The sequence below is a fragment of the Coenobita brevimanus genome, chromosome 103 (assembly GCF_032717465.1).
Source record: "Coenobita brevimanus isolate Jiangsu-jjx chromosome 103, ASM3271746v2, whole genome shotgun sequence".
Classification (NCBI taxonomy): Eukaryota; Metazoa; Arthropoda; class Malacostraca; order Decapoda; family Coenobitidae; genus Coenobita; species Coenobita brevimanus.
The window spans coordinates 7,938,696-7,962,844 of record NC_137056.1 but is presented as its reverse complement, the minus strand read 5'-3'; the positions used below and the strand labels follow the sequence as shown (position 1 = coordinate 7,962,844).

General features: G+C 42.6%; 1 non-coding gene across 1 annotated transcript; it reads left to right on the top strand.

Moving 5' to 3' along the window:
* The first annotated feature begins 23,210 nt into the window (after nucleotides 1-23,210).
* Nucleotides 23,211-23,292, top strand: TRNAL-AAG (transfer RNA leucine (anticodon AAG)). Its single transcript has one exon. It is a non-coding gene; the product is annotated as a tRNA-Leu (tRNA).
* The last annotated feature ends 857 nt before the right edge of the window (nucleotides 23,293-24,149 follow it).

Genomic DNA, 24,149 nt, shown 5'->3' with positions numbered 1-24,149 from the left:
AGTTTTTATCTATAATTTATTATTTTTATTTACACAAACCAGGGTTGGGTCAGAGTTTGCCTGTAACTGTCTCTCACTATGGTAGTTCACTTCAGTTTTAATTTTTATCTTTTTTTTATAGAACGGTTTTCAAGAATAAAATCTTAGTTTTCCAGTATCATTGGTCTTGGTCTGGCAGCAGTGACTGGCAAAAGTGGCCGTTGAGACAGTATTACGAATTCATCCTGAAACTGTAATTTATTCTCAGAATTCTCTCATGGTAGTACTAAAGATGTTGCGAATTGCATATGACATGTTAATCAGGCGATGAGGTGGTGGTGTGAGGCAAGACTGAGTTGCATCACAGGGTGAGTGACACAGCCAGGGGTCCCTGCCTTGCACTGCTACACCATCTCACCTGCTACTGCTCCTCTTAAGGTCCCTGTCCCCGCATCTTAGTGCCTTGCACCCTACATTTCTGCCCCTCTGTCCGCGGCCACACACCCCTGGCGGTCGCGTGGTGGCAGTGTGGTGGGGTTCAGTGCCCCTTGGTTGGTGGGAAGGGTAACGTCACTGGTGTGGCCGAGGTATAAAGAAGACTGGGGTGAGGTGTGCTATCGTCCATCACCCTCCTACCCACCCCTCACGTTCCACACCACATGGCCTCCAGTGAATCCAGTTCACCTCTGGTCATATACCTATAGGTTTCTCTCCTCATATAATCGTACTTTTCCACAGCATCTGTACTCATTTTGTCCAGGAATAAAGGCTGGCCTTGCAAATATCCAGAATTATATTAACCTGGAATTTGGGCTGCGAGTGGAATATCAGATTTTTTTTTTTCTAACTTATTGCAAAATTTATGGTTGTTGACTGAAGGGGTAAAATTAAATTCACATGAAAAATACCTGTTATTACTTATTAACATACTACTACTTTGTGTGTGTGTGTGTGTGTGTGTGTGTGTGTGTGTGTGTTGTGATACACGTTATTTGGTAATTGCTCCCCTCCTTTTTTTTTTTTTTAACTACTGACAACGAACCTGGCTTTTATATCTATCTATCTATCTATCTGTATGCTGACAAGCGTCTCTGTTTGTTACTAATCACTGACTTGCTGTGTGAGCAAATATGGGACCGAGTTGTAAGAGGTAAATGACCACATTGTAGTGTACAATTTTCCGAAAATAGCTTTGATTCGATTTTAACTAGACATGTTGAAAGGGTTGAGAGTCAGCGAAGGGGTTGACCTGTTGCTTTTAGAACAATATGTCAAAGGTCGGTCACATCGTAAAGTCAGCTTAAACAGTTTCAATCCAATTTTGACCAAACTCGGCAGAAATTTCGGGTTATGGCAAGAACGAAAGCATTCATTTTTAAGAAGAATCAGTCACTGGTCAAGGTCACAGAGCAAGGGCAAAGTTGTGTCAGTTTTTATTTTGCGTGCATGCACCAGTTTACTGATAACGAACCACTGATAAAGAGCATGGGTGTAGCCTGTGAGGATGCATTAAGTTGGATTTCGTCAGGTACAGTTGCGCACATAAATATCTATAAACACTTTTTACGGTAAGCAGCGAAACAAAGAGCAGGGAATTTTGAAACACAGTAATGTGATCTTCGCAGCCCAATAGACTTTGCAGAATATTGTATAAGAGTTTTAAAACTGTTCGACTAAAAATTGGAAAGATACTCTTGTCCGGCACCTCATGGTATAGACTGGGTAAGGTTAATGTAGATGTCTAAAATGAATCCTCCAGAAATGAAGGGCGCGTCCTGTTCTGCGGGCTTAGTGTGAATCTGTGTCCTTCCTTGAGTGGATGGCCTCACAGGGTATACTGTATATAAAAGAGTGAGTGAGTTGTTGAGGCGAAAATTCCGAAGTCTTAAGTGAAACTGTCAATGAGTTTGTTAATTACATGGGAAACTCGTTTGAAAGTTGTACTATACCCATTTTACTCTTATGTACCATACCCATTGTACTCTAACCTGGCCTAAAACTGGCGTCTCCATCTTGAATACTGATGCTAGTCACAAAGATGTCCTGTAGGAAGAATGAAGAGCCCTAGTATCGTCCTTTTCTACCACTGAGGTACGTGAAAGAAGCTGCTAAAAGACAGCAATTTGGGTCATGTTAAGGTAAAAGGACTATACCATAGTTTTGTTCTTTCGTATTCCCTATTCTGAATCCCCGCACTATCATGTAATGAAAGAAAATAATGATGATAACATAATGATTATTTTATTCAGGGTAATTCCAGCAGTTTTTATATCGGAGTAGTGAGAGAGGAGACGTTGGGATGGGCTGATGGTGATGGGTTAGGACGGGAGGAATACACACTGTGAAGATGTATTAGGGGCGACATTGGCGGAGGGAAGGACTGAAGTCACAGATTCGGCTTACAGCTTCGGTAGTGGGGAAGGGTCAGGGATATTATACATAAGCAATGGTACGCTGTTGTAACCCTCCATCAGACGAAGCACACACCCCACACCTCCCTGCAGACCTAACCAAACGCATAACGGCCCTCATTTCTCTCCCCCCCTCAATAATTTATTTTACAGGTGGGCATAAGGAGAACGCCTCGAGGACACATAACCTTGGTTCTTCAGATTCCTTGCGCAGGTTGCAGTGAAATCTATGTTTTTCTTTCTTTTCTTTTCTTTTTATACTTTTTCATTATTTTAAGAAAACTGCTTAAGACACAGCATTCTACCTATTAAAAGGCACCAGTTCACCATAAGACTCACAACTATGTGAAGTTTCATGACTCTATAGTGAACACTTTCCGAGTTACGGCCCGGAAACAAAATCTGTACACCCGGCCATCCACCCTGACGCCCAGCACTACGGACGGACACCTATTGAGCCCAGTGATAACAACACCCTCCTCTGACTTTGTAAGGCGGAGGGTAAAAATGGCGAGATGGGTGGAGAGGAGTGGGGGGAACGGGCTGGGATATTTGTGTGTGATGGAACAAGGTGGTGATAATATTTATCTATAGCCAGATAATTTATTTCTGGAGGGGGTGGCCACAGACAGATGGCCTCCAAGTCACCGTGTGCTCTGGCATCAGGCTGCCCTCCTTCCAGTTTCTTATTCTCCTTTCTCTTTACATGGGCAAACACTTTCAGGGCTCACTTACTACTTTCCAGCACATTCACATCAACACCACAATGCTCCCTAACTATGTCGTTTTATTGTCCCTCGTCTTAAGTCCGGTGCTCAAAAAAAAAAAAAAAAAAAAAAAAAAAAAAAAAAAAAGTCCATTCCACTCGTGACTTGTGTCCAGGCAGCAGACCCCAAGCTTCCATACGTTAGTGTGGATATTTAGAATATTCTGGTCCAATGACCTATTTGCTCTGAAAATGAATTTAGTAAAGGAGGAAGGCGACGTATGTGACTGACAATACAGATAATTTAATTCAAAGTTACCTCCTGATACTAATACTGATGACCGAGCGCTGTTGCCTTTGTATCGACAGCACATGGCGGTGTTCTCGGACTTTACTGGTTTGCACTTATCCCTGAACAAGACTATGATGACGGACAAACAGCCACAAGAAAGTAAGTACCTATTGGTCTCATATACCTTGCATCTCACACTGCAGGTAAAAATGGTTCATCGTACAGAAGCGGTTACATCTTCTTACGTATGAGAGGTTAGCGACTCCTCGGTTACTCGCTTTTTAGCCTCGTTCCGTATCTGGTGACTAGAGGAAACGTTTTTGTCACCCCCTTTTTCTGGACATCACGTTTGCGTCCACATGCGTTCGGCCAGGGTCTTGTGCCTATTTTTATTCCTCTTTGATGTGTCAGTGTTGTTCTTCTTTTCCCTCACGTTTTCTGTTACCGGTGTTTTTGTGTGTGTTCCCTCACGTTTTATTTGAGTCCTAGATCGTTGCTTATGTTTTTATCACGTTTCCTGTATTCTGTCGTCTGTCACTAGTGTTTATTTGTATTTCTTCACGGTTTATGTGTAACGTGTTTTGTGTTTCTCTGGCTATCACCCCTCACTCTCGACACACTCACGCTCTTTCACCTTTACCTCGCACCCTGACCACCCCTCACAGTCACCCTGACCCATTCTCACCCTCACCTTATGCACCCCCTTTCTAGCTCATTATTTCTCTCGGCTGTCACCCTTACCAGCCCCGACACCATCCTGCCTTCCTCTCTCACCCCCTCACCACGATTTACCCTCACCCTCACCATCCCTCAGTGTTATACTCCCTCATTGCTCTCCATCGCCAGCTTTCTTCCTTCACAGCTCTTCACTGACCAGCTTTCACTCTCATCCTCACCTACCCCCTAATGCACACCAACCCTCACCCTTATCTTTCCTCATTCCTCTCCCTCCAGTTCTCTTCCATAACAATTCCTCACCTTCACCCACCCCCACCCTCACCCTCATCCTCACCCCCCACCCTCACCCTCACCCCCTTCCTCTTAACTACGGCTCTGAACTTTTCCTGATTCCTCCTTTCAGCCCATCATTCTTTCAGTCCACCTTTCTCCCCCTCCCTTCCCTCAGTTAGATAGCTCTTAACTAGCTCACAGTCTCACCCTCACCACCCCTCACCCTTACCAGCCCTCACCCTCTCCCTTAGCTACCCCTCTCCTCTCTCATTCTCCCTATCACTCTTTTACTCTCTCTCTCTCTCTCTCTCTCTCTCTCTCTCTCTCTCTCTCTCTCTCTCTCTCTCTCTCAACTTTTCACCCATTTAATGTTCTATTCTTTCAGCATCCAGTCATTTTCATTCAGCTGTCGTATATTTTTTAAAATCCTTTCTATCCTCCGCATTTATCTGTCCGATTTCTGTCAGATCTCACAGGTTTGTTCATGTTCTTCCTTTTTTTTTTTTTTTTCATGCGTTTTCGAGCTTACCTTTTTTTTTTTCAGTTCCCTCTCTTCCCTTTGTCTCTTTTTTTCTGCTCAGTTCCCTCTCCTTCCTTTAACTCTCTCTCTCTCTTTTTTTTTTCTGCTTAGTTCCCTCTCCTCCCTTCAACTCTTCTCTCTCTCTTTCTTTTTTTTTTTTTTTTGCTCAGTTCCCTCTTCTCCCTTTAACTCTCTCTTTTTTTTTTTTCTGCTCAGTTCCCTCTCCTCCCTTTAACTCTCTCTCTCTCTTTTTTTTTTTCTGCTTAGTTCCCTCTCCTCCCTTTAACTTTTTTTTTTTTTCCTGCTGTCTTCAACCTTTCTCATTTCGGTTCTTTCCCACTCCCACATCCTCCGTTCTCTTCACCTTTTTTTTTATTTTCATTTTCACCTTTCTGATTACTTTATTCCTATTTTTTTTAAATTTGCTTATTTTCTTACCGTTTTGTTCATAGTTATTCTTATTCGACTCACTTGTTTGTTTTTTCTTTGAGTTTTCTCATTTCTTTTGGTTTCAGGTGTCATCCTCTGATTTAGTATTGGTCTTTATCTTTTTCTTTAAGTGCCCCCTCTCAGCGTAACAAGCACTTTTTTTTTTTTTTTTTACTGGTTTCCTCTCTCTCTCTCTCTCTCTCTCTCTCTCTCTCTCTCTCTGCCATATATTAATCTTAAACACGTATATTTTCAGTAATATTTTTTAAAGCACGTGACCAAAAAAAAAAAATGCCTCTGTGTTTCCTTATTGGCTGATCAACTTTAATTAAAAATCATAGGCTTTTCATAAATATTCGTCTGAAATTAGGAGTTACCCCTATCATTCACAGTGTATTTATTTATTTAGTTAGTTATAGTAGACAGTCGACCCTTTCATGTTCCTCCCGTCTCAATTTTTTCTTGTTCGTGTTTTTTTTTTTTTTTATGGGTTTTATTGGATGGGAAGATGTAAGAGAAGTATAATACAGGTGAGAAGGAAGACGGTGGATGAGTACAGGTGTATGGTATAGGGTATTTGGCAGGTGTATACGAAGATTCCTATATGTTTTCATGGCACTAATCATTTTTCTGCCTCATCTCCCCATATCCCGTCATCTCCCCTCACTGTTAACCATCCACATCTCCCTTCCTCTCATCTCTTCCCACCTACCCTTTCATCTCTCCCCCCCTTGTCTCTCCTCTTCACCTCTCCCTCCTTTCCTCTCACCTTTCTCTCTCTCCCCCCATTCTTCTTACCTATCGCTGTTTCCTTCCTTTCACCTCTTCGTCTTTCCTACCTACCTTCTCCTCACCTCTCCGCTAGTCACTCTCTTCACTCTTCCTCTCTCCCCTCCTCTCTCCTCTTCCTTATTCACATCTCATCTCTGCCTGTTGCCCTTCCTCTCACCTCCCTCTTTCTCCTTATTTTTATCTACTGCCTTCTCACGCCTTATTCTTTCTACCCTTTACTTTTCTTACCGCCTGCCTCGCCTTATCTCGTCTCCCTACACTCACCATTGTGTTATCTTTCTTCACCTTTCTCCTTTCCTCTTTTATCCACCATACTCTTCCTCTCTCTGTCTTTCACCTTTCACCTTTGTCTCCCATCATGTCACCCCTTCACCCTGTCGCTCCCGTTTTGTCTCGTTAGTCTCATTTATATTCACCACTTCTCGTCACTCACTTTCTCTCGTGTCACCTGGACTTGACCCTCTGTTAGTCTCCTTTCCCCTTAGCTTCTTGCTCTCCATCTCTTCCATTCCCCTCTCTCATCTGTCACACTTGTTCTCTTATTTCCATGCTTCTCCCCCGTAACCATATCTCTCTCTCTCAATGCACACATCTTGCCGTCTTCCTTCTCCAAGCCTCCCCTCCTTTCTCATCGTCGTACTCTACCCCTTTATCTCTTATTCTCCCCTCTCCCATATCCATCTCTTTCTATCCTCAGTTCTCACCTCAAGTAATCTTCTAGACCCCAATTTCCTCACCTCTTCACTCTCCACCTGTCTCAATTCCCTCTCTCATGTTTTTTCTTTTATCTCCTCTTCACCATTCTTTTCCTACATTTCTCTTACCCACTTTTGTCGCCTCATGCCCTCACCCTCTCACCCTTCACCCTTTTGTCCCTCTCACCTGCACTTACCCATCCTGTCTTATCTCTCACTTGCCCTGCCTACTTACCTGGGCGCCCTGCCTTGCCCTATCCTATCTACCTGCCTTGCCCTGCCTTATCTACCTGCCCTGCCCTGCCACAACTCCAGTAAGTATATCCCCGTGTGAGTAACCTCGTGGGGCTGTCGCAGATACACGCAGGGAGGCCACTCTTGCATAAGTTTTGGTGTCATCGTCCCTACCAAACCTTTCTGCCACCATTCTCTCCCTCCTTTCACTTCTTCCCCCCCTTTCCTCCTCTTCCCCCTGTTCCCTCTCCCTCCTGTACGCCTCTCCTTTTCCCCCATCCCTTCGCTGTTTACTCCTTTCCTCCCTCCTCTTCCCCTGTTTTCCCTTCTCTCTCTCATCTTTCGCCGCTCCTGCTTCTACCATCCCCTCACTTTTCCCCCCATCTACCCCGCTTTCCGCCTTTCTCCCTCTGTTTCCCTTCTTTTCACCTTTTTCTCCCCTCCTTCCATTTCCTCTGCCTCATTCCCCCCCGTCACACCACCTCTCCCCTCCCTCGTTTTATCCCCCACCCACCCGGCTTTATAAGGTTGAACGCCCAGCTGAAGGTTCATCATCAGCTGGTAGAGACAGAGAAAAGTTCACTTGTCAGTCGTGCTGGACCTTCACGTGATTTTGGGGCCTGCCTAAACAGCGTTAAAGTCCAAAAATTTCTTAGTTTTAATCTGCTTTTTCTTTTCTTGCAGGTAGTTTATTTATAGTTTTTATTATCTTCAGCTTGTATCATAGTTTTTATTTTTTTTTATTATGTATCCAAGCTAATATAGTTTCACCAATTATATTTTTGTTTTTCAGTTAGAATTGATTAGATGATTGTCTGAGTTTATTAGTCTTTCCCTCTCCATTCTAGCTTTGTCATTGTTTTTATAATTTTATAGGTCACCCGGTTTATTTTCATCACACAGTCAGTAAATCAGCCAGTAAATGAATCAATCAGTCATTCAGTCGTACCTGGTGTTTGCGCTTTTCTTTAGTATTACATGTTGTTTTTTCGGTTCATGATCTCGTTGACTTTGGTTGCCCTCTACCACCTTCTTCTTACGAATATATTTACCGGTATCTGGGACGTTAAAATGAGTATTCTTGTGTGTTAGGTATGTAGTCTGTGTTTATTGAATGAAGACGGACAAATAACATACGAGAGAATAATGTAATATGAAAAATAGTTTAGGAAGAGGAGCTACAAAGCCTTCTCAAATAACGAGAATTTGGGTTATTGTTATAAGTCATTTTTTTTTCTTACGATCTCCTGTCTTCCTCCTTACGTTCCCACAACAGGGATTACTGAAGTCCATTAGGTTCACGCCCAGCTGAACCCGGGGTAAAAAAAAATGATAAAAAAATAACAGCGGGTCAACATATCAACAGAAACGACAGCAAAAGCAATAACAGCCAGGCCTAGCCCCGATCAGCCGTCAGTCAAGCTCCCAAGTAAATTTGTATCGATGTCAACACTATGGAATGTCACCCAGGACAGTATGTGTGGCAGATGACATAAGCTTCAGACAGCATAGTTACATATACAGAGTTGTTGACATATGAACCTCCCACAACCTTATTGTTTGATGTGTGTGTGTGTGTGTGTGTGTGTGTGTGTGTGTGTGTGTGTGTGTGTGTGTGTGTGTTTTGGCACCTCTAACGTAGAATGATGTTGGATAAATAAATGGACTCCAGGTGAAAATTATTTCTTACTGGTTAATATAGAGGAAAAAACCCCTCCCCCAAAAAAAAAGAAAGCGATCCCGAATTTGTTTCTGAGTTACACAATTAGTTCCGCGTCTGTATATTTGACAGTATCTATCCGCAGGCAATACGAGTTATACGGTTCATTATGGTGTATCTGTTCCGAATCATTAACCCCTTCTGCCTGAGGACGTCATGTACATTTTTATCTGCTTAATGAAACGATTTTATTCATACCCGAACCACATTGTCATGGAGTGAATGAAGGTTCCTTATTACCCTTGCGGTTGGTAAAGAGTCACCTACTTGGGATAATATCGTGTGGTGATGGCATGAAAAAGCCCCTTAGTTCGGTGAAGCCTCTCCTGCCTGAGTAAAGTCGCCCTGCAAGAGCAAGAATAAAATATACATAACCTTGCCTTACCTTCTGAGGGAGTTGGCGCAGACGAGGTGCCTGAACATTGTGGCGCCGTGCACCTTGATTGGAGCAGTTGTGGCGTCTACGAAGGAGCCAAACTTCCTTATATTTTCTGCACCTCGCACTGGGAAGGACCCTCGTCCGACCATGGCGAGGCGCTGATTTCAGCTGTGGTTGTGTTCGTCCAGACAGACCGGGATTAAGCAGCAACAACAACAATAACAGCAACAACAACAACTAAAGGAACTGAAAGGGATAATGGTGACTTTCTAAACCCTAATATACTGGAAGGTCACACCTGAGTCAGTCGTCCAGCGGTATGAAGAGTACAGTACAACTCATTGTATTCAGAGGGCTAACGGAGAATATTAACTCCCCGTCACAACGGGGCATATTTTCTAAACAATTAATTACTCTTAGCGGTAGCCCAATTACAATACATATTGCATAAAAAAATAAAAACTAACATTCTTGTGGAGAGAATTTTAATGTCTTCCTCCAGTTTAATGACATGTCAACGAGAATGACTTTAGAGTAAAGAATCAAGTGGATGCTGTTTGACTGGTTGATGCTGTGAACATAGGTACTATGGGTCAAAAAAGTATCGAGACAATATACGTGAAACATCTGGGACCACAGAACGAAGGTCAGGGAAATATTAGTGTCCAACTTACCCCACGTTGGCAATCCTGGTGTCGGGAGGTGTCATATATCGCCAACTAGCTTATATCCTCTTGCAAACATGTAGCAAATGTTATGTTTATAAAACCATTCATTGTTCATACACAATGAGACATTGGTAATGAACGAATGTTTTCGGTAGGCGTCGGACCCCATGTGCATCGATACCTTCTACCCATAGTTCATTAATTATTATTATGGTACGGTGTATTGTCATTTCTGTTCCTTAAACAACGTTAGTCCTATATGTATAAAAATATATAAAAAATATATATAAATATAAATATTATAAATATAAATATGTATAATTATAAATATATATACAGTATATATAATATTATTTTTTAAAACCACCTTGTATTATGAGGCATCACGGCATCAAATAGCCTACATGGATTAAGCTTTCACACTACCACAAGATTATTTTATTCAGCATTTTTATTTGCTCTGTTACTGAAAGAGTTATTTAAGACTTTCAAAATCTTCCAGCTCGAAAGTCCCTCACAGGCTAAATATAATCGTCTGAACGGAAGTAAAAATATATATATATATATATATATATATATATATATATATATATATATATATATATATATATATATATATATATATATATATCCCGAGTATATATATATATATCCCGAGCTCTTGAACAAAATTTCCATCATTAGAGAGGTATTTCTTACAAACAACAAGCGGGAAGAAATTATATTAAGAAGAGAAGACAACTCTGATATATTCGAGCTTATATAACGTATATTTAGATATCACCAAAATTAGAGAGATATTTCTTTGTTGCAAACATCAAGCGGGAATGAGTGATATTAAGAAGAGATCACAACTTTGATATATTCAGACTTATATAACGTATACTTATCACCACCACCACCACCACCACCACCGCCGCCGCCAGCCATCTTACCTTAATATCCCACTAATTAATGGGTAAATAAGAATAGAAATGGGAACAGGAAGGCAAGGAGATAGGAGAAACATAAACTTTGCTCAGTGAAGAGGAGAATTCATCTGTAGGCGTACTCTTATAAATACTCAGCAGTATTCACCGTGAAGAGCTAAACATTAGAATGATGTATGAAAAGGAACGAAGTATTATCAAAGTATTATTTTTTTGCCGCCTGAGAGTAAACTGGTAATAACAGGGAGAAAGCCATCCCCCCCTCCTTTGTGTGTGTGTGTGTGTGTGTGTGTGTGTGTGTGTGTGTGTGTGTGTGTGTGTGTGTGTGTGAGAAAATCAGGGCCACGATAGAAAGTACTGAGGATGTTATTATAAATGGGCAAAGCACTTGGAGGGGAAGAGGTAATTTAGACAAAATTGAAAGGAGACAAAATCGGTAGTAACGTGAATCAGTAAAATATATAGCGATTTAGTTGTTTCCAAATGATGAAAAATTATGAGAAATCGGACTGTACATAAGGCGACAAAGAAGAACCCTGTGACCCATTTCTTAGTGTATTCGTTACTTCCGGACGATTTTATTCAACTTGGGAAAGGCCTTGAACTAAAAGGGTTAGAGTGCGCTGTACGGGACTCGTGCAGTTTGAAAAATCTCTCCATAACATTAAAATCGTCATTTTTTTTTTTTCTTTAAGTTGAAGTGAAATTCAGAGATATAAATTCCTGCATAACGCAATAAAGGAGAAGTTGTTTTCAGACGAGGAGAGATTCAAGGAGACGCGGCACAAGAGGTGATGTGATGGTAATCAAGTTTCTAGAGAACACCGAGGCCGTCATGAGCAGGGAGTGAGTCAGACGGCAGACAGACAGACAGACAGTGACACTTGTAATGGTGTGTGCGGTACCAGAACTACCTCATTAGTTTGGAGGTGTTTATATGGTCACGTGTATGCAGTTATTTCCACTCACGGCCAGGCACTCATTGACGTCAGCAGAATAATTGAGGCGCTCATAGGTGAAGGCAGACAAGAGCCCATGTCGTGCACTGACATTTCAGTATATATATATATATATATATATATATATATATATATATATATATATATATATATATATATATATATATATATATATATATATATATATATATATTAAAGTCTGGAATCATAGGGCAAAATATTGAAAACAATGTTTGGTTTTACAGAATGTGTTCAGTATATCCACCTCCTTCTTCCTCCCCTTTTTTCCTGTTTTACACACACACACACACACACACACACACACACACACACACACACACACACACACACACACACACACACACACACACACACACACACACACACACACACACACACACACACACACACACACACACACACACACACACACACACACACACACACACACACACACACACACACACCTTAATTTCTCCTCACCATGTTCTCGCCTGACTAGTGTGTATGTTCAGTCGCTTGGTACTGTAACCCCATCTTTATAACAGGTCTTTCGTAAGCTGAATGAAATCGTTGGGAGGCGGAAAAATTTGACTGAAAAGAGACATCACCGCACTAAAGGGGTTTCTGGTAGGAGACTATTTCTGTTCCCTCAACACAAAAAGTCTCCTCCAAGCCGATTAAAATTGTCTATATATAGCAAACATAGAAAACAAAGGAAATTATGTCATGTAAAATCATCAGTCGGGGTGCCGTTAAGATGATACCGAAGGAAAAAATGTGTGTGTGTGTGTGTGTGTGTGTGTGTGTGTGTGTGTGGCCTTACCAGTTTACAGTTGCCTCTCTGATGGAAACACGGCCAGAATTTAAGTTAATTTTAGCAGTGAATTACAAACGATTCTTTCTTCTCCAATATAAACTAAACTAAATCCACGTATTGGTGTGTAAAAATGCATCACTTTCTGCCCGACTTGAACCCCTTTTCTGGTGTGAAGAGACGGAAATAACGGAGAGAGAGAGAGAGAGAGAGAGAGAGAGAGAGAATTGTAGTTGTTATGATTATTGACCCACTCTTCATTTTTGTTAGTAAGGTCAGTCGATTTTCCACGAGCGACTGAGACAGAAAAGTGACTGAGTGCGTTTCAGTGGTCTTCATATTATTTCACGCTCTTGATGCTTTTACAGGAGTATATTATAAAATTGTATGCATATTCCGTAGTGGTGGAAGTGTGGTTGTGTTGTAATGATACTGAGCTGGAGATTCTGATTTTGCAGGTTTGAATAGGCGTATATGAAGGGGAGATTGTATTGGGATTTGTGTTATTGCTTCAGTACTGTTTCATAATTTTCGGTGTCATGAGTTCCCCTGGTCTCTAGAAATTGGGTGAACATTAGTACCCAAGTAGCGACATGAGATATCGCGTCGCAACTCCATCTGTCGGCGCGCCATGCAAACTTGGACTGGTAGGCCTCAGGGAACAGACTGACCATAGGATACAAAAGCTTCCGTCCGAGTGTGACCGTCTGTGTTTATAACGGAGGAGGACACAAGTCTTGCCGAAGCTGTTCTGTTATCTTCAGACATACATATTTCATTTGTTGGTGCAATTCTTCCATTTCATGACTTATCAGTGGGTTTAATAATAAAATAATAATAATAATGATAATATTAATAATAATAATAATAATAATATTATTATTATTAAATAATATTATTATTATTATTTATTATTGTGGTAGGTGGTGGCGACCATCATCCACTCACTTGATGTAGTGCTGCCTGCTTCTTCCTTAGCCTTTTTCATTCATTTTCTGTGCCTGCCCACTTCTCTTTCTCCCATCTTTCCTGTCACTTCTTATTGCATTTCTTTCCTTTACAGGTGGCTTTACACTGAGTGACAAGCCAAATGGTTTCCTGTGAGCCAAGAAACCATTTACAACGCTGGGTGGTAACCTTATAACCAAACCATACGTGCTCCTACGTGTCAACAAGTGGGTTGGTGGAGGCTTGGGTGGAGGGTTAGTGCCCCGCCCCGTAAAACAAATAACTCAAAGTCAGATGGTCACTCCTTATGGGTTATGGCGTCTGGCAATAGATAGATAGATAGATAGATAGATTATTATGATAACAGTCGTCATCGTCATCATTATCTTGACGTTTTTCCCAGCTGAAGATAAGCTGAGGAAGTTTAACACAGACTATAGATAGATAGATAGATATAGATACATAGTGAAGTCATGCCTAACATATACTGTTGTGCAGCCAGTCAAAACCTTTCGAATATGAAGTTGGACCGTTTGGCCTAAAAGGTTGGGGCACCGCCACCGTCTGGGCTGCATACAGAGAAGTGGGCTTAGGGGGTGTGCTAGTGAACAAAGGACGCAGTGACGGGTAAAATGGTTGGCACTCATGGCACCATGCAGAATGCAGTGCCTTCTTGCTGATAAATGTCTTTAATTCATTCATGGTAAGAACATCTCTAGTATACTGTTCCAACTGATGACACATTTTAGATTCATTTGATGGTGAGTCACTGGAGCTTAAGAGTGCTAACACTTGTACCAGAAACCCTTTAATGGTAGTGACAACTCTTGTAGTCCATTCCTGCCAAAGCCAGGCGTTTATATTCAGCTGAGAATGAGTGTTTCTATGCTCATTATGTAGGCATGGTTCTTCGTCATGAGGGTTTGATGCTAATCTGGAGACAGTTGTTAAAATTTTAAGAGGCCTCAGCAATTCAGATCCACGCACGAGTAGTACTCAGTCCACTGGATACTTGCACTTGGAGTTTTCGTGGAACACCGATGATTACATGTAGGCGCTTAATTCAGTGGACCCCCTCAGTGATCAGCAACCTCATAGACCTGTACTGAGACTCAGAGTGCCGTCAAAAGTGGAGGGGGAACACCATTTTTTTTTTAATTGTATCCTTAACCTCTCACTTTTCAGCACTTGCATGGATTGGGCGCTGGGCCGAGTGAGTTGAGTCACTGTGAAGTGGGTGAGGTCCTGCCCTCTGAAAAGTTGATAATGTTATGCGTGTGGAAGTTGGTCATGTAACTGAGCTATTTTAAGCCATTTATTGTTGTTTGTGCTGTTTTTGATCATTGATGAATCTTGTTGTAGGCTTACTCTGGTTATACTTAGTGTGTTCGTGAATGTAATGTTGTGGAAGCAGTTACAGTACCTATGAATATCCATGCATATATATACATTACTGTGATTTATGGGGCCAAAGGTTAGACCACACAGTCGTACCAGTTGGGGACCCCGTGTTCTTGTATGTTCATTATCACGTCAGTTTTCACAGTAGCTATATCAGTTGCCGTGGCTGTGTGAAGACCATCCAACATTAGCTAAGGAGTGTTGGCAGTTTTTAATATCATAAATCCCTGGAACCAAAAGACGTCACTATTGTTATCTTGTCTCCAGGTGGTTTTATTTGGCTTCTGGGAGGCGTTTCGAACTGGAGGGGTTAAATACAGCGTTTACTTCTTTCATAATGAGAGAGTGGAGGTTCGTAAGCTGATTAATGCCAAATTGATGTTAGCAAAAAGAGTTATGATACCAGTAACTTTTTCATGTTAACGTGGAAGCTACATAGTATATCCGCGCAAAATACGTGACATACTTAAAATACACAGATAAAAACATAAAATACATACATAAAAATGTTTACATAGCTAACTACTAAGCACCAAAATTACACACACACACACACACACACACACACACACACACACACACACACACACACACACACACACACACACACACACACACACACACACACACACACACACACACACACACACGTCTTTGATATTGTTAGTACATAAAATAACTTGTATTGAGGGTATGTAGGTCAGCCCTTAAGAAGTAGTAATGTAGGCTTAAGAGGAAGGTTGGCTAAAATCATCTCTGCAGTGGGTTAGCATAAGGACCAAATTACACACACACACACACACACACACACACACACACACACACACACACACACACACACACACACACACACACACACACACACACACACACACACACACACAAATCCTGTACTTGAAAGGATAACCAGGGAGAGTAAATATAGCCATGGGTTGAATAGGGGGGTAAAGAGGCCCTAGTGTCGTTATATATATTCACAGTGTTAGTAATTTGGTAGATGTGGAGAGACGGAGACTGAATATGATAGTAATTGAGGAGATATAGAGCTGGGACTTGAAAAGAGATTACATGGTTGTGGAGAGTGCTGGAGAGGAGTGCCTTCACGTGATGGCACTGATATAATTTGGCTGTGGAGCTGCCCTGGTATACAAAAGTCCCTCAACCCCCTCCCTGACCCCCCCAAAGGAGGATGGTGGACTGCAGGAGTTGGACAGCTTAAGTTTTCAGTCCACTGGGTTCACATTTCAGATAAACCTAGGGCTATAATCACTACTTGTATTAATATTCTAGTTAAATATGGTAGTAATTGTGTAGATCATGCTAGCTGAGAGTTGAAAAAGGATGAACAGGTTTTTTTCTTTCTGTACTAAGGATGAATACCTTTTTGTCGTATATGTTACAGGATATGATAGTAATTGGACCAGAATAAGTTGAATAGGGATGAATAAGCTTTAGTTTTGTCGTTTCTGTGTAACAAAGTAGATGTATAGATTAAACAGCTGAATTGTGGTTAATAGCATGTAATTATGACGTGTGTATGTATTTGAGAAAGATGGTAATTAAGTAGGTATGAATATTATGCACCTCAGTCAGGAAACCAATGATCCTGCAGTGTGACGATAAAATGTTGGCCAGAGTGTGTGTTCCTTTTATGTTATATACCTGTCTTAGTCAGTTTCGTATATGTAAAGTATCCCAGTAACAAACCTTTGTCATTGGCGTCTCCCTGCATGCGTCGTCCGTCCATTTTTGTCCTTCCTGAATTATTCATTTGCTTCCTCAACTTTCATGTTCGGTTTCTCACACATTAGTTCACTATATTCAGCTGTCTTTTTCCTGGCATTCCGCGCTTTCTCGGACCCTCGTATTCACTCCTGTGTATATCTCTTTCATCACCGCTTTTATATCCATTTTCTCTCTCTGCTTGTACCAGCACACATTCCTCTGTCCTTTAAGCAGTAGACTCGATGCTCCACATCTTTCATGAATCTGTATATTTCATGTTTATCTCATCCAGCGTACGCACCCCACATACTTTCCCTAGCAGCCCCAGGTTTACTGCTTTCAGCCTTAATTTTTAATACTTATGTCATTCCCAAGTGTCTCACCCAAACGTTAATGTTGGCACTAATACACCTTCATGTAACCCTTATAAAATCTTCATAATTCCATTCACTTAACTTCCGTCAGCACCTTTACTTCTCACTTCTCCACATATACCACTTTTTACCACTGAACCAAGGTATCCGGTTACCACCATATCACACTGAGTCACCCTTTCTCATTGCTTGACTTTTTCTTTCGCTCTTAGACATTCACAAACCATTAACCAGTCTGCAAATATTCCGTACACCATCAGCAATTAACACAGCATCATCTGCATACATGAGATTTAAGATATATATACTTTCCCTCCATTTACCTTCAGCTTCACTCGTTTGGACATTTCACATCCTTGTCTGCCTCCAACATTGAAATTTAGCTACTTAGGCAAAAATACACTTCCTATATAAACATGCATCATTGCCGTCACAGTCCTCACATCATTCAGTTATTTTCTCACCACGCCATGCATAGGTAACGTCCTCCATAATTCTGTCTGTTTACCTTGTCATATGCTTTTTCCTGTTCCATAGGTGCCATAAATATTTTGCAGACCTTTTCACATGTCTTCTCCACTGTCAGCTTCAAAAGTGACGCAGATAAATAGAGAGAATGACAGATAAATGAATAAAATAAGCCCATAAATATTAGATCCACAATTTCCATTGCTATTCTGAAAGCTGCCTCCTTTATCACTCGTCAAAATTCTGTCATCTTCCTTACTTTCTCCGTCTCTGTTCCTCATTCTTCCTGACCCCGCGACATACAGCGATTTGTTTCACGATCATTTCTGCACTCACTCCAGTCTCAACATTAATCCGAAGGTATGAACACAGACATCTTCCACTTCACTGCTACAGCTCCATTAAGTCATGTTTTTTTTTGTATATTTCTCTTAACTAGTTCTACAATGACGTGTCGTTTAGGAGAGTGTTCTGATCGTGAAAGGGTTAATGGAGGCTATATCTAACCCCCCCCCCATTTCGAAAAGACCCTCCTGAGGTGAATATCGTCTGGATACAGAAGACATTAAATAAAACGCAAACACACAAAAGACGTTGCCACAGCGAATGAGTTTTATAGGTCACTGCACTCATTCCGCTACATATTTTTTCCTGCATATACCAGCGAGCGCGTTGGGTTATGGGTTTTGTGTGTGTGTGTGTGTGTGTGTGTGTGTGTGTGTGTGTGTGTGTGTGTGTGTGTGTGTGTGTGCAGTTTAATCCAGGAATTTTAATCCTATCTTAACAAGACATGGTGTGTGTGTGTGTGTGTGTGTGTGTGTGTGTGTGTGTGTGTGTGTGTGTGTGTGCGTGCGTGCGTGCGTGCGTGCGTGCGTGCGCGCGGTTTAACCCAGGAATTTTAATCCTATTTTACCTAGATATGGTGTGTGTGTGTGTGTGTGTGTGTGTGTGTGTGTGTGTGTGTGTGTGTGTGCGTGCGTGCGTGCGTGCGTGCGTGCGCGCACGCACACACGCACGCACGCACACACACACACACACACACACACACACACACACACACACACACACACACACACACACAGTTTAACCCAGGAATTTTAATCCTATTTTACCTAGATATGGTGTGTGTGTGTGTGTGTGTGTGTGTGTGTGTGTGTGTGTGTGTGTGTGTGTGTGTGTGTGTGTGTGTGTGTGTGTGTGTGTGTGTGTGTGTGTGTGTGCGCGCGCGCACTTTAACCCAGGGATTTTAATCCTGTTTTAACTAGACGTGTGTGTTTTAAGCCAGGAATTTTAATCCTATTTTAACCAGATTTGGTAGAGGAGATGAGGATAAGCCGAAAGGATGCCCTGTTGTTTGGGAGAACAATAGGTTAAAGAGTTTTGATCCATTTTAGAGCAGACATATTGGGAGTGTTAAGGGTAAGGCAAGGATGATTGATTCGATTTTTAGAATAATGAGTCAGAGGTTAGTGTCACAGGCTGAACCCAGTAACCCAAACAGTTTTGAATCGATTTGAACCAGATTTGGTGAAAGGGTCGAGAGTCATCCAAGAATGAAGATTCAGTTTTAAGAACAAATAAGTCAAAGGGCAAGGTTACTCGCACAGGAGAATTTCAGCTTGGAGTTTTGGTCCAATCTGGAGCGAACTTGGTGGAAGAGTTGAGTTCAGGCAAGGATAAAGTATTTTGACTTTCGAATAATCGATGTATAGTTAAGGTCACAGGACACATCAAATGTTCGAGTCGTAGAAAAATTGCAGGGCGCGGGTACTGCAGCCTCGTAGTGCCCCTTCTTATATTCTGTTATATTCCTGTCATCTCATTGCATTTTTTTTTTTTTTTTTTTTAATAGTTCAGGAGAGGCTTTTCGAAACTGAGGAGTTGAACATAACTTTCATGAATTCCGGTACTAATAAGGTACTGTCATAATCAGTAAAATCTTCTAGTGATGACAGTCGAATTTGTCAGCACACCCTTTAAGCCCTGGCGAGAACCTTGCGTGTGGTGGCGCTGTGCACCCTTGGTGGTGAGGCGCTGGCTACCACAAGGTGGTGCCGAATCCCTAGGGTGTATTTACTGTAGTATACCAGTAGAAACACCCAACAGAAGTACTTGTTCACCTGTGGTCGACGGGTCTGTTTGGCTAGGCAGACTGGCGTGAACCAAAAACAACAACAACGACATCACAGTAGTAAACGGCTATCGCCAGATTCACTTCATGCACATAAGTCAGCACCGTCATATTTTACCATCTCCCTGTTCTCATCAGTTCGATTTATGCCTTTCAAAATTAGCTTTCCATCTGCTTATTATATTTCTGCCATATTATCTTTCTTTTTTTTTTTTGCCGTTTCCACCCCTTACAGTGGTAGGTGGTGGCGATCATCATCCACTCACTTGATGTAGTGCTACCTATCTCTTCCTTCACCTTTATCATTCTTTTTCTTTGTCTGCCCTTCCATCTTCCTATTTTTTTCATCTTTCCCGTCACTTTTTAGGTTGTACATTGAGTAACAAGCCTAATGGTTTCCTGTAAGCCAAGAAATCATTTACGTCGCTGGGTGGTCACCATATAACCAATCCCTACGTGTTCCCTACGTGTCAGCAAGTGGGTTGGCGGAAGGTTAGTGCCCCTCCCCATAAAACAACTAACTCAAAAGACAAGCGGCCACTCCTTACGGCATTGTGGCGTCTGGCTGGAGAGAGATAGAGATAGACATTCCCACATTCTGTTCTAAATTTTTCCATCTTTTCACAGTAGTCCATATTTTCAGAGAAGTGTGCATTTAAATTTCTTTCTCTTTACCAGTTTCCTTAATGTGTGTGTGTGTGTGTGTGTGAGAGAGAGAGAGAGAGAGAGAGAGAGAGAGAATCCACCAGTACACCAGCAAAACGTCGCGTCATGCACAAGGGGTCAGCGCCCCCCATATTGTGCGAACCCCACCCCCTCCTTTACGCAATAACACCTCTTGTATCACGGGCTGTTGACTCCATAGCGTCTTACATCAGCTCTCTCTCTCTCTCTCTCTCTCTCTCTCTCACACACACACACACACACACACACACACACACACACACACACAGCGTACCATGCCTAGGGTGAGTGTCCTCTTGGTGGGGGGGTGGGAGGTGAGTGGGAGGGGGGGTTGTCTCATGGCGGGGGGTGGGGGTAGGGGGTCACAGTACGTAGGGGGGTTGCGTCGGTACGGTCAGGGTACGGGAAGTGTGGGTACGACCGTAATAGTACGGTACTGTTGGCAATTTTACTCCCGCTTTTCCTTTATTAATCTTAAAATCCTCTGACGTTAGACATGAGTGATGCTGTATCCGAAATAGATGGAGCTTGTCACTACCACTACTCCCTCTCATGGTCGGGACAGCTCTTACTTGTTCCGAGTACCACCAGGCGAGTTTATACAGCTGAGAGTGTCATGGGAGCTTTAGAATGTTAATGGTTATTGATGGTTACGACAACAGTGACACTTTTCATCAGATCTCCATCAGCGAATCTGCCAAGTATGGTTGCACCTCACTAGTATAGCACCTCTTATCTCTGGGATGTACAGTTTCTTCCTCATGGCAACAAGCTAGTGATCCTTTGAAGAGGGTGTCCTTAACATGTCTGAGATGGCCAAGGCTGATGCAAAAAAGGAGTTCTTCTGAGTGGTGAAAGTGGTATACCAGGAATGTGAGTAAATTTGAAGGTAGGAGGAGGTGTGGGGGGGCAAGGAAGAAGGTTGGTCGGTATTGCAAATGTTTTGAGAAAATGTGGTGTGGAGAGTGAGGCAGCTAAAGAATAGACAGAGGGGCAAAATAACAGATGATTTGTTTAGAGATCAGATTATAAGGTTGAACCCTATTTCTAGTTGGGTATTTGGTGCAGTGAGTGTATTACAGGACTGTGGATCGCATATTGGAGGAGGAAATAATAATAGCAGCCATGGGGGGAAAATACGAATGGGGTTTACTGTTGAGTTGGAACGAGGATTGAAGGTGTGAATGATGTGTAAATGCTTATATGGTTCATTTTAGTGGATGTGCTGTTGGCCAATTACTGTATATTTGTGCTTCTGTTTTGTCTCTCAAGTCCTGCCTCATCCCATTTCTGAAGTGGGAATTAGAGTTGGGATGACGACAATGATGCATTTCTTTTGCTGGGGTCATCGGCATTACCTATTTCGCTTCTGACGTGCATATTACGAAGACACAATAACAAGTTTGTACGTGGATTCCTCTTCGTTATGCGTTTCTTTTTTTTTAGACGTGGGTGGGAGAGAACCATAATACTGTACTTCCAAACATACCCCGCCTTCCACCCCTGCTCTCTTCCCCCTCCCCTTCCTCCCCTCTGTCTTCCCCTCATGCCCTCCCCCTACCTCCGGCCCCACCTTCCCTCTGTTGCCCTCTCCTCCCTTCCCTTTCCCTTCTCCTCCCTTCCTCTCTCCTCCCCCTCCATTTGTTACGCCCCATGTGGTGTAATAGTAACCATTGTCCTGTCCATTCACTTGTGGGTACACTGACCTCTTTTACATGTACCCCTTCCCTCCCTCCATGTGCACCCCTCCTCTTCCCTCCATCCTTCCCTTTACCCCTTCCCATCCCTCCATCCTTCCCTTTACCTCTCCCCTTCCCTCAATCCTTCCCTTTACCCCTCCCCTTCCCTCCATCCTTCCCTTTACCTCTCCCTTTCCCTCCATTCTTTCCTTTATCCCTCCCCTTCCCTCCATCCTTCCCTTTACCCCTCCCCTTCCGTCCATCCTTCCCTTTACCCCTCCCCTTCCGTCCATCCTTCCCTTTACCCCTCCCCTTCCGTCCATCCTTCCCTTTACCCCTCCCCTTCCCTCCATCCTTTCCTTTATCCCTCCCCCCATTGCACCCCATCCATTCCCTCCCTCCTTTTTTCCCTTTCCTTTCCTTTACCCCTTCCTTTGCCCCTTCCCCTTCCTTTTCCTTTACCTCTCCCCCTTCATCTCCTCGTACCCTCCACATCCCTTCATCCTTTCTTTTTCCTCTCCTCTTCCCTACCCCTTCCCCTCTCTACCCCCCTTTCCCCTCCCTTTCTGCGTCCCCCTCCCTTCTCTCCTTTACGCTTTGCCTCGCCTTTATTACTCTCCCTGGCTCTCTCCCTGTCTATTTATTTCTCGACCTTTATCCTTTGTTAAATAAGGTGGTCAGTAGAAAGAGTAAAGTCTTGATCAGTAAGGTACTATGGATGAAATAAAAGTAATCATTGAGTACAGTTGTATGGTGTTGCCTTCTCCTTTCCCTTTGTCCCCCTCTCCCTTTACGGTACCCTTCCATGTCACTTTACTTTTTCACTTTCTTTATCCCTTTTTCCTCTCCATACCCCTTCCCTCCCTTTACTCCTTCCCTCCCCTTTGCCCCTTCACTCTCCTTTGCCCCTTCCCCTCCCTTTACCCCTCCCCTTCCCTTTTCCCTTCCCTCCCCTTTTCCCTTCCCTCCCCTTTTCCCTTCCCTCCCCTTTACCCCATCCCTTCCCTTTACCTCTTCCCCTCTCGTTACTCCTCCACTCCCCTTTACATCTTCCCCTCTCTTTACTCCTCCCCTCCCCTTTACCCCTTCCCTTACCTTTACTCCTCCCCTCCCCTTTGCCCCTTCCCAATCTTTACCCCTCCCACTTCTTTTTTTCCCTTTCCTTTTCCCCTTTTGCTCTTCTCCTATTAACCCTCTCCATCTCCCTTTTCCTTCCCCTCCCTTTGTTTCTCCTTTCTCATTACCTTTCTCTGTCCTTACCCTTCCCTTTCTCTTTATCCCATCCCATTACATCACTCCTCCCCACCTGACTTCAACAAGGTAGCGTGGCCGAGCGGTCTAAGGCGCTGGTTTAAGGCACCAGTCTCTTCGGAGGCGTGGGTTCGAATCCCACCGCTGCCAGAAGTTTTCATTGCAATATGGTAATGGACGGTGGCCGGACAGTTCCCTACGGTCATTTCGCAACCGGGCGCTGCGCTGCTGGTCAACTAGCAACCGATCTCTTCGTTACTTGGGCATCCCACTACCAGGCTATTTCGCCATCTCATTTTTTTCCACAGGTTAGGTTAGGATAGGTTAAGTTAGGTATTTAGTTTGAAATTTACCTAATATTTTAGTATTAGGCAGAGAAATGACCAGCTAGCAAGATGCCCTAGTAACTAAAAAGGGTGGTCGCAAGTCCTCCAGTGGCGAAGTGTCTGGGAGCGAAATGATCAGTGGCGAACGTCCTAGAATCCTTAATGGAGGGTTCGAACCAATCAACACTTCGTCCCAGGCGGTACCGAGATAGACTGATTGGTTTATTGTTACTTCAAACTGTATTATTGAACATCATTGTACAGTCTAATCTGGCTATGAATTAAGACATGCTAAGGTCAGTTATTACTGTAGAAAGTGTCTGAGTACAACATAATTTATTTACTATTGATTTCCTGTCGTAACTGAGATATCTTTTTGCAGGATGAACTGGAGACATGGAAAGTTTCTGCCCTTTTCTTTGCCATTCTGTCCAAACCAGGTAACAGCTCTGACAAATTTTATCTCATTACCATGAAAGAACGAAAGAGGGGAAATTCTTCTTCTTTTGTTGTCCATCTTGCAGAAACAAATATGAGTTACGACAAGGGATCCATCGTAAACACATCTGAGAATCCCATCTCTGATTTAAAAAAAAAAAAAAAAAAAAAAAGGCAATTGTAGCTGCCAGAGATTGTAATCCCATCGTTGAAACATTAGATGTGATTGATGTCTGGATATTA